Raw genomic sequence first — 8,914 nt, 5'->3', positions numbered from 1 at the left:
AACGGGTATATTGGAAGTAAGCGCTATCACTATTTCGTGGGTGCTATCGCGATCGCGGACCGCTATTTAAAATCCAAATTCTTAATTGTTCTTTAACAGCTAATGAGATAATCGATTGTCTCCAGATCCGGGTGTAGTGGTGTGGCATTCAAAATCAATTTTCATAAAGCTTATGATACGATCAGTTGGGAATTCTTAATGCAAATTTTGAAAAAATGTGGATTTGGGGAGAAATGGTGTAGGTGGATTTACAGGTGTATTTCATCGGCTAGGATTTCAATCCTAGTGAACGGAGCTCCATCGGAGGCTTTTTCTATTTCGAGAGGTTTAAGACAAGGATGCTCCTTATCCCTTCTTTTTAACGTTGTCGGTGAGGCTTTAAGCCTTATACTTAAAAAAGCGACTAACGTTGGTTTGTTTTCAGATTTCGAGATTGGGAGAGGGGAGAGGGGAGATGAGTATGGAAGTATCCCATCTCCAATTCGCTGATGACCTTCTCATTTTCTGTGGTGCCTCGGGAATGCAAGTTAAAAATGTTAAAAAGGGTTCTTGAGTCTTCGAGTTGGCTTCGGGTTTAAAGCTAAATATGAAATGCAAAATCCTAGGTGTTAATACGGATCCGTCTCTCTTACATCAGTGGGCCCAGGATGTCGGTTGTCTAGTGGAGTCCTTCCCTACGAAGTATTTGGGCCTTCCTCTAGGGGCTAGCAGAAATTCACCATCAATTTGGGAACCGGTTGTGAAGAATTTCACAAGCAAACTGGAGGGATGGAAAGCTAGATATATGACTTATGGTGGGCGGTTAACTCTGATAAAATCAATTCTTACAAGCCTTCCTATGTATTATTTATCCTTGTTTAGGATGCCGACCTCCGTATTAAATCAATTAAACAGACTCATCTCCAATTTTCTTTGGGCAGGTAATTTCGAGAAACATAAATTCATTGGGTATGCTGGGATTCATGTTGCAAATCTTTCGAAGAAGGTGGCCTTGGCATTGTTAATCTGATGACTATGAATAGAGCTCTCCTTGGCAAATGGATTTGGAGATACGGTAACAATCGAGCAAGTCTGTGGAGATGGGTGATTCAGTGTAAATCTCCTAGAGGTAAGGAAAGTATCTTGCCTTATTCTTCAGGTAATCGCTATTTCTCTTGGATTTGGAACTCCATTTTACGTTCCTTCAGAAGTGAAGACGGTATTGGTAATTGTGTGAGATTAAATTTGTCCTTGCAAGTGGGAGATGGTAAAAATATATCCTTCTGGAATGATGTGTTGCTGGGTAAACCATATTTGAAGAACAGGTTCTCCCGTATTTATGCGCTGTCCAATAATCAAGAAGGATGTATAGCTGATTTTGGGAAGAAAGCTGAGATTGGTTGGAACTGGAATATTCCCTTGAGAAGGGCTCTATTTGATAGAGAAAAGCCGATTTAGAATGATTTCTTGAATATCCTCAAGACTTCAGATCAATCGAATTGGAAACAAATTGGGTTCAGTGGCTGGGTTCAAATGATGGAGCTTTCTCGGTAAATCTTTGAGGAAGTTGTGCACGGGTCCGTTGCTTTCTAATGGTTTTTGGAAAGACTTTATTTGGATTGGTTTTGCCCCCCCAAAGGTCGAACTGTTTGTTTGGTTGGTTATGAGAAAATGAGTTCCAGTTAAAACTGAACTTATAAAGAGGGAGTTTCCTCGATCTCTAATAATCTGTGCTCTTTTTGTCTAAATTCTCCAGAAAGCATTGAGAACCTCTTCTTCGTTTAGTTGGCGGATTTGGATGAGCTTTTGTTCTGAATAGGGAATATCTACTGCTGTAATGCACAGTGATCCCAAAGTGTTTTTGGAATCCTTGGGAGCAATAGGTCTATCTTCGGTTAGACAGGTATGGAGTTTTATCCCATTCGCAATAATATGGACTGTATGGTTATCTAGAAATGAATTATTTTTAAGGAAAAATCCATAGATTGGCTGCAATTACTTTTCTTGGTCAAGTTTCGCCTTGCTTCATGGATTAAAGCGAAATTTGTTGATTGCTCTATCCATTTGGATTCAATTGTTGCTGAAACCGTCCTGATTTCAAATAAAATCCTTAGACCAAGTAATTGTGAGGTTTTGCCTAAATGGTCACCTCCTCCAATAAGATTTGTGAAACTCGATGGTCGGTTGCGCCCGGTGGTTATAGTGCTGGTATAGGGGGTGTTAACGAACTCGGATGGTGAGATATTGCTTCAATTCTCGGAACCATGTAATGATGTTCTCCTGCGCTGATAGAACTATATGCTGTTAAGAAGGGTTTGAGTAAATTCCTTGATTCTGCTTGGTGTAAAATGAATAGGTTAGTCTTGGAATCAGATTGCAATTTGGTTGTTGATTGGTTATCATTAAAAGCTGAACCTCCTTCGAATATTCTTCCCATGGTTTTGGAGATTTCTACTGTTATTAAGGAGTTAGGCTTAGTTGTTTGATGGATTCACCGAAGCTGCAATTCATTTGCTGGTATTGGATAGCACCGTTTTGTGTCAGGAAGCATTTTCGGGGTGGCAGTGTGTTTTCTTGCGTTCATAGTGGCAGGTTGCTCTCTTCTCTCATGGTCTGCTTCGGTTCTCCTAGTCCCTATCCAATGGAGATATGACGTGCTGGTCTATAGATGGTAAGTCGGGGGCCGGTTACATGAGTGTTATTTGTATGGTGGTCCCTTAAAGGTTTTTGCTAGTGGTATTTCCTTTGTGGTTTATGCATGCAGTTCAAACTTGTATTCTCGGTTTAATGAAATCAAATGGAGTAGTCTTTTCTCCTTCTGCTGTCGCGATCGAGCTTTATCTTGGTCGAGTTAAGAAAGATTTTTTAACGAGACTCTCTATTACTTTAAAAAAAAACAAATATAAAACTAATTTTATTGTTGCCCTTCATTATACCATAAAAATTACAATGAAAGGAATATATATATATAATACAAATAAAAAAATTATTCAAATTGTTAAAAGCGAAATATAATAGTAAAGGAAAATTGATTAAACCTTTTATTAGTATTTGTTAAGGTAAGGTATACAATAATACAAACGATACTTCGACTATACGTTGATGTGTTAAGTCATTTTATTATTAAAAATTATAAAATATCTTTAATTTTAAAGCAATAATTTGTTGAGTCTCAAACTATTGAAAGTTACAAAATGATTATTGATTATTTAAATGTTTTAAATTCATCCTTTTCCACTAGAAATTTGATGATCGTCTGAGTTAGACGTTAACATGCTAACTAAGATATGATAAAATTATATTTTAATGATATCTAGAAACACTGTTGTTGCTTTCAAGCATTGACTAGGTGACATAATGTTTCAAGCATTGATTCGACAGCATAATATAAACAAAGAGTCAATCTACAAAATACAACTAAAAAGATTATAGGATTAAATTTTATCATATCTCACTCAATATGTTAACGTCTAGCTCAGACGATCGTCAATTTTTCTAACAAAATAGAACAAGTTTGGAATATATGAGTAGTCAGATGATCATTTTATAATTTTTAATAGTCGATAGATTTAATAAAATAATGTCCTATAGTTGAAAGAATATTTTATAAAATTTGATAATTAAGAGATTTAATAAAATAATATCATATAGTCAAAATGATCATTTGTGTGCTTTACCGTATTTGTTATGAGGATAAAGTATTAACTATTAACCCCTTCTTAAAAGAAAACCCCACAAAATCACACAAAAAAGGGTCAGCAGCTACGTAACAAAACTATAGTTTCTTCTTGGTGTTTTAGGGTTTATATCTTAGCTTGGGAGATACACAGAGCGAGAAGGGGAACAATGGGGAACCAGAAACAAAAATGGACGGCGGAGGAAGAGGAGGCTCTTCTGGCAGGAATCACCAAACACGGTCCTGGAAAGTGGAAGAACATCCTTAAAGATCCCGAATTTGCCCCTTTCCTCACTACCCGCTCGAACATTGACCTCAAGGTTCTTCGTCTGCCTTGAGTTGATTTTTGGATTTAAAGTCGTATTAGATTTTCCTTAAATGTTATATCTGCTCTGTTTTGTTGTTTGGTTATAGGGATTATTTTCCTATGAGTACAGATTTTGCCTTTTCACATTGTTTTAATTGAGATGATATTTTACATCGAGAAACCCTGGCTGTGAGTTTTACGTTAGATGAATGGTGACAGGTTAAGTTAAAGGGATTCCGGAATATTTGTACAGTGCACGTGCTTAAAGGTTAAACTACTAAGCGTTTAACCTTAATTCATTTACATGTTAAATGATATTGTCTGATAATAGTTTTGTTCTTCATGATATCAAATATTTAAGCTTGCTATATTTTTGGAAGTATTAAAGAATTTCTTGTGGGTTTATTGCAAGGATAGGTGGAATAAGGTTACAGGGGCATTGATCATTAAGAAACCTATATTTTCAAGACTGTCAAACTCAGAACTAAAGACAAAATGTTTATCTAATTATAGTTTTCTATCCATATGAATGATTAGGTGAATATTGATTTCTCCGTGCTCTGTTGTGGTTGAACTATACGGTTTTCTCAATTTTGCTATTGTTTTCAGGATAAATGGCGGAATTTGAGTGTCAGTACTAATAATCAATGTGCCAGAGACAAATCAAGAGCACCACAAGTAAAAGCCATTGTTGCTTCTCTTCCCATCACTCCCAATTCTTTAGCTCCAGCTGCTTCACGTGATCTCAGTGCAACTACTGATGCTGTCGTGGGTGATTCTTCGAATAACAGCTTAGATGGAAGAATGCACCTAGGTTTGTATTATATTCTTTCTGTTCTTTATCTAAAAGACATCTGTTTTGAAGACTTATCTTCTCATAACTATGGTGTAAGAAATGGAATAAAATGGATGACATCCTGTTTCCCTAGAGCTTTTTGGATGTAATAAGGAATTTTGTCTGAATTTGTTTTTCCATGGTCAATTAGAAATCTGAAATACCCTTTGCTATGTATGACTTTCTTTATAATTATTATCATTATGGTTTGCATTACATTCCTACTTTTATTCTATATTATTAATAATTATTTTATTTTCCCTAAAGTTTGAATATCAGTATTAGTAAGTTTTAAGTTGAATTTATACTTTTGATTTCATAGTTTTTTGTGGTTTCCAATGTATGCTACACTGCCCTGCAACTTACAAGTTTACTGGAACACCATATTATATGATTATTATAGTCTAATCCATTTATTTTTCGAGATGCATAGAGTTCATGTTGCTTTGTGTTGTTTGATAAATATGTTATGCTCCCTTCTTCATTAGCCTACTCGACACTATCTCTTCTTTTTTGTTTTTGTTTTTGTTTTACTAGGTATAACACAATGATTTTTGAAGCCCTCTCAACAATTAAAGTTACAAATGGATCTGATATAAGTGCGATTGTAAGATACATTGAGGTGAGATGGAATTTATTTCTTCTTTTGTTTATCCCACATTTTAGCTTCTACTTTTGTGTATCTTATATTGAGGGAGTTGCAATACTACTAGCAAACAGATTGTGCATGATAGCTTAGAGCAACATTACGATATGTTAAATTTCCTCACAAGCACTTAGTAGTAACCAAATTCTTTACAAACAGGGACCTAATATTGCCTTAGATGATTTGACTGCGTGACCATGATGAAAATGCTGACTGTCAACATGTCTATCATATCATTTTAATGTAGAAGACAGAGATTTAAATAATGTTAGGTATTTTCTTGGAGCTGGGTACCTTGAAACTATATCTATGTTTTATCCTGTGGTGCCTTTTCTCTTCCTTTTGCACATGTGTGTATTTGATCTAGTCTTCCCTCTCTATTTATCTATGCATGTTTGGAATATGGATATTAACTGTGTGGATTTACAATGCTGCAGCAAAGGCATGAGGTTCCGCCAAATTTTAGAAGGTTACTAAGTTCAAGGCTTAGAAGACTTGTTGCTCAAGGCAAACTGGAAAAGGTAAATGTGTTTCTAAACTGAATAAGTTACCTTCGGCTTCTTTATATATATATATATGGCTTTTGGAGTGTGCTGAACATGATGACAAATTCCTTTCAACTGCTGACATTTTCCCATGCTAATTTAAACTTCTAAAATTGCAGGAAATAGAAGAGAATATACTTGAATTTTTCATGTTCGTATTTCACATTCACACAATTTGAACTGCATAAGTGTCTCTAGATTGACTTTCAGAATTGTATTCTCCAATATCTTTAAGAAGATGACTTTGACTTTATGCATTTAAAATATGACTCCTAGCAAATCGGTTATGGGGATGGCATGCTAGCAAATAATAGTTTTATGCGAGAATTTTGATGTTTGTTACACTATAGAATGATTTTATGGTTGATGTTTTGTAAGCTTGCATATTTAGATGCCATCTTCTCACTCATGTCAGAACCATCCGATGCAGGTACAAAATTGCTACAAGATCAAAGAAGATACATTGATGGGAATGGAAGCGCCTACCCCTAAACAAAAAGATATGCGTTTATGGCAGAATTCCGGTGCAGTGAGTTCTGGTGAAACAGTGGCAGAAGCTGCAATTACAGCCGCCTATAAAGTTGCTGAAGCTGAAAATAAATCATTTTTAGCTGCTGAGGCTGTGAAGGAGGCAGAAAGAGTCTCCAAAATGGCGGAAGATACCGATTCAATGTTTCAGCTAGTGAAAGAAATCTATGAGCAATGTATGAGAAGCTGCACATTTCTACTATCTCTTGGGCATACTCTTTTTCCTTCATACTCTTTAACCTAACTATAAATTATTTTTCCGTGTTGGTACAGGTTCACGAGGCGAAACTGTTATGTTGGCATGAGTCTTAGCTTCCCAGGATTATGTGAACTTTGAATCCATTGATCTTGTTGAATGAATCAATGCATCTGCATTGAAATGCATTTATGACCATTCAAGATCTGTGATGAATCATGTAGTCAGTATATCACAAGGTTTAATTGTACAATTAGCCCGTTATAATGAGAGTGGAAACCAGTTTTGACTTTTGGAATCAACATTTAGTTTAGGGGGTGTACATTTTGGAATCATAATAAGGAATATACTCTTTTAGCCTCACCCCATTGCATTGGCAGTGAACCTACATTTCAATTGGATACTAGGGACGGGACCTATGATATCTACAATTGGGATGGAATGTCGGGTATGCAAATGTGTATGGTACGAGTATAATATATTTTAAATTTTATAAGCATATTGTAAATAGATTTATATTTAATGCATTGATTGTGTATAAATTCTTATAAAATGAATTGTGTCACCACCCGATGAATCGTTTGTTCACCTATTAAAAACTTTAATTAATGATTAAAAGTTTATATTATTCATATTTGTTTTTAGGAATAACTTTGTTAGCTTTTGAATTAGATGATTTTTTTCAACATGGTCCTTGAGTTTTTTTCAGTCCACGTATAGTATTTATGTATTTTAAAATTTTCAATCATTTATTAATATTTAGATTAAATATATAATATATAATATTTTTAATTATATTTTTTATAATTGTCAGTTTATTTATATTTTTCAATAATCTTAATTATAAAATAAATATTTTGCTTTAAAGATCATTGAAAGATTTTGATTTTCATCAATTGCTTCATATACTAAAAAAGTAAGAGTATACTTAACTGATCTTTCATATAGTTATAATTACATACATGAAAAATATTCCTTTCATCTTATTATTTTTGTTCTATATTAATCAAGTATATAATTTTAGGAGATAAATTTGAGTACATGTTAAATCATATAAAACGAATGTTAAGTCATATAAAATGAAGAAAACGATAAACTAGTAAATTATTTTCGATTCTTCGTTTGCTTCCTTGATTTAGAAGAAATGTTCATTGTCACATGACTAATCAACTAAAAGAAAATCAAAAAGTAAGCAAAACATCCAAAAGATAGTAGAAATCTACTCAAAACCCATTTGTGAAGTAAAGTCTTGCCCTTTTCAGTCTGTAGATTAGCTTTCCTTGACTACATATGACGAACGAGAGTAAAAAGAAATAATATGCAAAGCCACTCCATTATTTGTTCATGAAATTAAATTTATTTTAATTTATAATTCTTTTTAATAATTTGATACAATATTTATATTATATATGATTAAATATTTAGACGTGTTCGATATCAATAATTAAATGTTAAAAAGAACCTTGATCATTGCTAACAATTTATATTAATAATAAGAGCAGGAGAAAGTATAAATTTTATTGGACCCCTTTTCATCCCTCAGTTTCTTTTAATTCTATTTTGATATTCCTTTAATAAATTTCTTTCATTTATATTAGAAACCACATCTTCTTAAATATTATACTATAAACAATATTAATTAAACTAAGTTTAATTATTTTTTATTTGTTAATTATTAAAAACCAACTTCCATGAATACTAATTTTTCATTTTAATTTTTGAATACTTTATTTTTCCATTTAAAAAAATTATAAATGTATTCTTATAACTTCAATTATCCATCCAAGTAGAATTTTCTCTATTTTTTTTCTTTCGGTCAAATTTGAAAATGTTTGATTGAATGCCAATTTCCAATTGCTTGGGAATGAATTATAACATGTATTTTTATAACTTCAATTAACAGTTAATAAAAAAAAATGCGTTAAGTGGCGGAGAATAGTGTCGAGCAATTAATCAATGTTGGTAGAATTAAAGAGAACTCACTCACGTTATAAAAGATGGAGTAAAACATTAAATATGATTACAACATAGAAAAATTATTTAATTAGATTACATGGCATAAAGAATTATAAAACCCGGACAAATCGAGGGATCTAACTTCTTAAACCGAAGTTGTAGTCTTTTTTTCTTTTTAATTAATCAATAGTATCTGATTTATTGACTAACTAATCCAAATCGGATACTGCAGAGGCGAGGGCGACC

At 33.3% G+C, this 8,914-nt stretch overlaps 1 pseudogene; it reads left to right on the top strand.

Annotated features, from left to right (window-relative positions):
- Positions 1–3,696: 3,696 nt before the first annotated feature.
- Positions 3,697–7,067, top strand: LOC120190177 (annotated as a pseudogene).
- The last annotated feature ends 1,847 nt before the right edge of the window (positions 7,068–8,914 follow it).

The sequence above is a fragment of the Hibiscus syriacus genome, unplaced genomic scaffold, assembly GCF_006381635.1.
Source record: "Hibiscus syriacus cultivar Baekdansim isolate YM2019G1 unplaced genomic scaffold, ASM638163v2 tig00116962_pilon, whole genome shotgun sequence".
Classification (NCBI taxonomy): Eukaryota; Viridiplantae; Streptophyta; class Magnoliopsida; order Malvales; family Malvaceae; genus Hibiscus; species Hibiscus syriacus.
This window is presented reverse-complemented; position numbering and strand designations above follow the sequence as displayed.